The sequence below is a fragment of the Nannospalax galili genome, unplaced genomic scaffold (genome assembly GCF_000622305.1).
Source record: "Nannospalax galili isolate Female #2095 unplaced genomic scaffold, S.galili_v1.0 scaffold252, whole genome shotgun sequence".
In the NCBI taxonomy this organism is placed as follows: Eukaryota; Metazoa; Chordata; class Mammalia; order Rodentia; family Spalacidae; genus Nannospalax; species Nannospalax galili.
In genome coordinates, this window is record NW_008333886.1 from 2,298,627 (window position 1) to 2,305,629 (window position 7,003).

Sequence of the window (7,003 nt, forward strand, 5' to 3'; positions counted from 1 at the left end):
CTGCTGTGCGGGGATACAAAATGTTAACACTTTATCTATGATTTGTCAGATTAATTATTTCTCTGATGGTGCTGGCACTATTTTATGATGACACTGGTGATTGAGGGAGACCAGCATGTTTTGTTTATAGAGTGGGCTATTGTTTTTACCATAAGAAATACCCATTGATTCAGTAGGCCTTATCATATATGACAAAATGCTTGAAATCCAGTGGGGAGGGAGTTATGGGGGTTACAGATAAGGGAGGGTGTCTAAATATGATTAAGATGAATGAATTGAACAAAAATTCAAGAAAAAATATACATTGAGTCAAAGAAAAAAAAAGCTCATTGTCTGAGTCGGCATGGGTCTTGTACAGGTTACCATCATTGGTACAAGTTCACATGAGCATGCTTCTAGGAGCCTGAAAGTCTGTTTTCCTATGTTCATGGACCAGCTCTGGTTCTTATTCATAGAACAGAGTTTTTGAAAAGAGAAGGAACTTGAAACTCCCTATGAAGAGCAAACTAGTGGGTGATTTGTATTATGCTCTGTTCTTCCCAAGTTGCAGTCACGTTTCCTGATGACTTTCTGACACTGTCTGTGTCCCTGCACTGCTCCTCTAAAACTCAGAGATTGTTCTTGCTTTTCTTACTTATGTCTTAGTTTCAAAGCCTTAGGCTACGTTAAATAAAAACAAAAAATTTTATTTGAAAATTCATAAGACAGAAAAATCATTCTCTGAGAAAATTTCATAATTTAATTTGAAAACTGTCTCCAATTTTACTTCCTTGTTTCACTCAAAAATGTTTCGCTGATTAAAATGAAGTTTAGGAAGAGGTGAGGGCGACGAAGACCGACACAATCCCCTTTTTTTCTTTCTCTCTCACATGACTTTTGTTTGTTTGCTTAATTCAGTAGATCTTTGGATAAGTGAAACAATATGTATTCATTGAGCCCTAGTCATTGTCAGTAGGTGTTAAATTATGAATATTCATTTTTAATGGATGTTTTTCAATTTCCTGTTCCTTTTGTCTGAAGCCAGAATGCCTAGAGATGACAAAGAAAATGTTCACAGGATAATATCACGCACGTATATGTGGCAGTTATAAAATTACAAAGCTGTTCTGAGAAAACTAATGTTGATGTTTCATCCCAACCTGTCAAAATGTTTCCTCTTCACAACTATTATATTCCCGAAGTTCTTAAACTTGATTTCTTTTTTAAAAAACCCTTCTTTCTAAATATCATTTCAAATGATCCAAATATAGTATTTATTTGGAATTTAAAAAAATTTTTTTAAAAATTTAAAAAAATTTTTTTCATTATTTTTATGTGTATGAGTGTATTGCCTGCATGTAAGTAAGTGCACCCGTGTCGTGCAGTGCACCAGAGGTCAGAAGAGGGCTTCAGATTCCCCTGGAACTGGAGTTAAGGACAGTTTGTAGCCTCCATGTGGATGCTGGGAATCGAACCCGGGTCCTCTGCAAGAGCAGTCAGTGCTCTTAACGGCTGAGCTATCTTTCCAGCCCCTTATTCTATTATTTTTATGTGTATGTGTATATTGCCTGCATGTAGGTAAGTGTACCTGTGTCGTGCAGTGTCTGCGGAGGACAGAAGAGGCTGTCGGATCACCTGGAACTGTACTTACCTACAGTTGTTAGCTGCCAAGTAGGTGCTTGGATTCGAACCCTGGTCTTCTGCAAGAGCAGCCAGTATTCTTAACTGCTGAGCCATCTCTCCAGCCCCAATGTATAGTTCTTTTATGTTGAAATTTTTGTGATGGGATGAAACTTTAGGTGAAATATCTGTTAAATCATTCAATCACAATTTTCAATTTATGTACTTGTTGAGACTCTCCGAGAGAAGAAACTCGGTTTTCTGAATTTCCTTTACTAGGGTGGGGAGCTGGCTCAGCGAGTACACCATTTGATATTCAAGTGTGAGGACCTAAATTCAAACCCTCAGAAACATACAAAGCCTAGCACACTAGTTCACATATGTAAATTAGCACTCATGCTAGAAGATTAGCAAGCAAAGACAGAAGAGTCCTCAGAAGGTCATGGGCCAGCAACAGGAGAGCCTGTCCCAAGCAAGGTGGATGGCCACAGCCAATATCCGAGGTCATCGTCAAGTGCCATGACACACTTTCCTCCATACTTACACACAACTATGCAGACCCTTACATCATACACACAAAATTAAAATAAAAAATAAATTAAATTGTCTTTTTAAATTTATTACAATCCAGGGCTGGAGAGATGGCCATCGGGTTAAATGTTGTTGCTGCTCTTACAGGGGACCTACCTTCAGTTCCCAGTTCCCACATCAGGTGGCTCACAACTGTCTGTAACTCAAGTTTTAAGGAACCTGGCACCCTCTTCTGGACTACATATACATGGTGCACAGGCACTACATATTCTTAGTGTACACACAATACTCAGGGACATAAAATAAAGAATAGTGAATGAGGTTTTATAGTATAGAGTGACAGTTCATCCTAAAGAAACAGCTGTGGGAAACTGTTTAAACTCTGATACTTTTGATCTACGTCTCAATGCACTAATTAGTACTTAACAGATTATAGAAGGTTTGTCATGGATCCTATTTAGCTAGAATGCAGCAACAAAACTAAAACTTACTTTGTATGTAACTTCATTGCTTATAAAGTAATAATTTATGTGTGTGTATGAGCTAAGTATGCAACATGGAAATTTCATGCTTCCTTGTTTACCCATCAAAAAAATAAGCTGTAAGAATCATCTTCAAAACTCACATTGAAGTTTCTACAGTCACCGTAGAAATATTGCAATAAAACGTTAAATGTGATGAGTGTTACATCTACATGGGCATGTTCATTGTCACTGAAAATGGGTCTCTCTCTCTCTTTCTCTCTCTCTCCCTCCCTTCTCTCTCTTTCTCCTTCCTGTTTTTCTGTCATGATATGATACTCAGGGCAGGTACCAGGAGGCAGGAGCTGGAGCACAAGCCATGGAGGAATGCTACTTACTGGCTTTCTTTTTTGGCCCATGTTCAAATCTCTTTCTTATACAACCCAGGCCCACCTACCCAGGGGTGGCACCACCACAGTGGGCTGGGGCCTCCCACGTCACTCAAAAATCAAGAAAATGCCCCCACAGACATGGCCACAGGCCAATCCAATGGAGGCAATTCCCCAAATAAAGCTCCCTCGACCCCAGTGTGTCAGGTTGACAACTAAAGCTGTCCAGCACAGTCCTCCAGATGGAAAGTTAACAGGTAGATACAGCTGTATTCGTACAGGTATACACCACATTCTTCTATCACACCAGTATTATTCACCATTATCTAATAGGAGACAGGCAACTATGTTGTTTTGGTGGGAGAGTACTACTTTTGCAACTATTTTTCTTGCATATGCTGTAAATGCTTAAAAATAGAGATTTATAGATTTGGTAATAGTCATCCAGTCAAAAGCAAAGCCTCCCTATTAATTATTTGAACTTCAATAATTTTCTCACACATTGCTAATGCTGTTCATTGCCTTTTAACAAAGACACTTTACGAGGTAGAAATTTTAAATCAAATAACTCCATACTGATTGTGAATAGTAGTCCCCCTTCTAGAAAACTCTTTGAAGTCATAAAAGGCAAAATGAAATGTGCCTTATAAAATTGAATGAATTGTCAATTGACCAGTAATTCTTGTGCTGCTTTCCACAGGGTAAGATGAAGAATTCTATAAGAGCGAAGGAGGGGGGATACAGTATAAAATTGGTGCGGATTCTTTCACTGGATAAGAAAAAAAATGTCACAGACAAAGAAAAGAGACTTTAGACTTGAAATATAATGAAAGTGATTTTTCTGAACAGATGAAGCAGATGACATTTACAAAAGCAACCAAACTTTGTGAATAGTCTAGAGTTTTCCTTGGTTCTCTTCTTTTCAGAGAATATAACACTTGAAAAAGCACTGGGTCTGAAAGTTGATTACCAGCCTCTCTCTCTCATTCTGGAACCAGCTCAAATTTAACCCTTGCTTCTTCCAAATAGCTGAATTTTGCAAATACCCATGCTTTCTCCTGGGAACAGTATCATGTAGAGGGAGAATTATGTGTGTATATGACTAATGTTAACAGTTTTACAAACCACAAATATCAAATCCAAGAAAAAAACAAATGATAAATAATTACAAAATTTAAACTAGATTATTTTGATATCTATATTTTCTTTCGAATCTCCACTGCCAGTACCAAACATAAAGCAATTGATTAATAAATTATATCTCCATAATTATTGGAATTCATCAAATTTAGTAGCAATTATAATTGCTACAGAAGCCTGCTTGTTTTGGTAGGTAACATTCTTAAGTTCTTTGTCTGAGACACTCAGTTAGAAGTATATGGGAAGAGCTTTGAATTCATTGAAATATTGAGCCATGTTATAATCTACTTGTGTCATTAACAATATATTTTTCAGAGGACAAATTTTATGCTTATAATTTACCACCAAATCTGTGGATAATTTAAACAATATCTTAGAAGAATAACCATTTTTAAATATCCTGATCTGTGGACATTAACGTTTTCCTTCTTTCTTTGAATTTCCTCAAAGTGAACTCACTAATTTTCACAACTTCCTTTTTAAACTGAATGTCGATGAGGCCTCATTTTTATTTCTTGCTCGGATATCACTCCCTCTACTCAGACTCATAAATCAAATGCCTGCTGTGAATCTGCAAGATACTGCTCAGAGTAATCGTGCCCCTAATGAGACTTATCTTGCCCACCAGCTTATCCTGAAGGACAGACTCCATGTCAGTGTGTAACCATGTATGATCATCATTCATCCCAATAATGCAGTTCTCCCTGCTGTGGATAACTTACATCACAAGTTCAAATACATATCCCTCCTCTTAAAATAGACCTGTTGTCAACGCTGAAGATATTGATGGCTGAACAGTTACCTTGCTGCTCTTGGAGAGGACCAGGGTTTGGTTTCAAAACCCATGTGGTGTCTCACATCCATATGAAACTCCAGGTCCAGTGCCCTCTTCTGTCTTCCATGGACACTGAGATCATGGTACATATACATATATGATGCTAAAACACTAATACCCATAAACTTGAAATAAATACTTTGCAAAAACTCATTGTTGCTGAGATTATGTTCTATACTGCTAGGTAACTTGAGGTTTCTGCCATAGAATGGTGAAGATACTTTGAAACCACATTGAAGCCTTAGGAAGATTTCCTGTTATTTTGATTTACTCAAATATTATCTCACTCAGGTATTTCCACATTCATTTCCAAATCATCTAGTTTCATATAAATTCCATGAATAAAGGAATGGTAGATATCTATTGTAACTGAAACAAAACACAGTTTGAAAATAAACTTTTCTTCCCTTAATGTCCATAATGTGGGTCTTTCATTTGTTCATATTCATCAGTCTGCTTATACTTTAAACTTTAATTTTCCCACTCCCCAAATTAATCTGTTAAGAATTAGGAATTATGAATTACTGTTGCATCTCCAAAGTCAATTCCAAGACAAAATAGTAATAATTATTTAATAACCAAAATGAGATAAATGGCAGGAATGAATATGTTTCAAAATCAAAGTAAAATAAGAAAATGGATAGCATGTACTTTTAAACAAGCTATACTTTTTCTGCATGAAAAGATCTGTAAAATATCAAGTCAGTCCATGTCCTAGCATGGGAGGCAAAGAGACTCATGAACCCCCATATCTAACCAAGGAGCTGTGGCCAGTTGATAATTTCTAGGGGAAGGAGAGTCCATTTTCTTTAAGGGATTGGATCTTGGTGAGGTTACCACACTCCAGTGAGTGGCCCCACATGCATGAATGTATAGAGAGCACTAATTGGAGTACATGGATTATTTCATTTAAAAAAGTGGCCAGGTTGCTGCAAGTGGTGGTGCATACTTTTAATACCATCAGAGGAAGGCAGGAGGGTCTAGGCAGCCTGGTCTACATAAAGATTTCCAGGTCAGCTGGGGCTACAGGGAGAACCTATTTCAAAAAGACAAAAAAAAAAAAAAAGAAGTTATGGGGGTAGGAGCTTTAGGAAACATCCAGGAGGGTTTAAAGCATGAGGACCTCTAGATAGGCTGACTAGATTCAACAGAAAGGCAAGTAGTGGGGAATGACTGGGGGTGCTGACAACACAGCAGACAGTAGCAGGGATATCAGAGTATAAGGGCTCTAGTGGAGGGGAGGGAGGTTATAGGAGGGTGCTATCTGGGAAGTGGGTGTATAGTCTAATGAGATGGTTTGGGATGTTCTGTGTGATATAAACACACACAAAAATCAATAAATTTTTTTTTAAAAATGTATTACATTTGAGAAGGAAGCATGGAAATTCACATCATCCTAATTAGTAGAGGTGATAAACATTACCATTGAAATCTGCCCAATGACTTTATAGACATACACAGGCGCCAAGGATTCAAGTGCAACCCATTATGACTACTAGTAAAAGATATCATTTTTTAAGAAGTGCTATGGAGGGAGCTGGAGGAATTTCAGCAGGTAAGTGGACTTGCTGTTCTTACTGAGGACCCAGCTTTGGGTCCCAGCACCCACATGGTACTAACAACCGTCTCTGTAATTCCAGTCCCAGGGAATCCAATGCCTTCTTCTGGACTACTCAATGTGTGTATGCCCATAGTGCACATACCTTCATACAGACAAAACAGTCACACATAAAATTAAAATAAAAAGTACCGTCATAGCTGGAGAGATGCTTCAGGGGTTAAGAGCACATAGGGCACTTGCAGATGACCTAAGTTACGCTCCTAGCACCCATATCTGGTGGCTCATAACTACCTATAACTCCAGCTCCAGGGGATCTGATGCAATCTTCTGGTCTTGACTGCACTCATATGTCAGTAGATGTGAAAAACATTACCATTGAAATCTACCTGATGACTTTATATCCATCTCATATGCCAGGGAGCTCAGAAAGTAACCGCCTGTGACTAGTAATAATCTGATATATAGAGATTAGAAATGCATGTGCAAA